A 375-nucleotide genomic window follows, 5' to 3' on the forward strand; every position below is an offset into this window, starting at 1 on the left:
GCGTCGTCAAAGATCTGCGGCTCAAGACCAGGGTTTTGCTGGACTCGACCTTCTCCGAGAATCCCTACGATCACACGCAGTGGCTCATACCCACAGTCTTCTATCGCGGGCTGTCCACGTTCAGCATCACGACGAAGATCGCTCCGGCCGAGGTGCTGGATCTGTCTCTTATACACCGCAGATCGAATTCAAGAGGATCGGTCTTGGCTGATTGCACAGTTCGTATAGGAGGTGAAACGTCCTCCTCGTCGGCTCATTCGTCTCGAAAATCATCACGGCGTACAGGCGACTTTCGTTACAGTCCTCTCTAAGGATCTTCCACCAGAGCACGGAAGGCTTGCCGCATACACCGCAGTCCCTGTTGAGGTCGAACGA

Source organism: Anneissia japonica, unplaced genomic scaffold (assembly GCF_011630105.1).
Source record: "Anneissia japonica isolate Jap-2015-1 unplaced genomic scaffold, ASM1163010v1 scaffold54308_len9591_cov189, whole genome shotgun sequence".
Classification (NCBI taxonomy): domain Eukaryota; kingdom Metazoa; phylum Echinodermata; class Crinoidea; order Comatulida; family Comatulidae; genus Anneissia; species Anneissia japonica.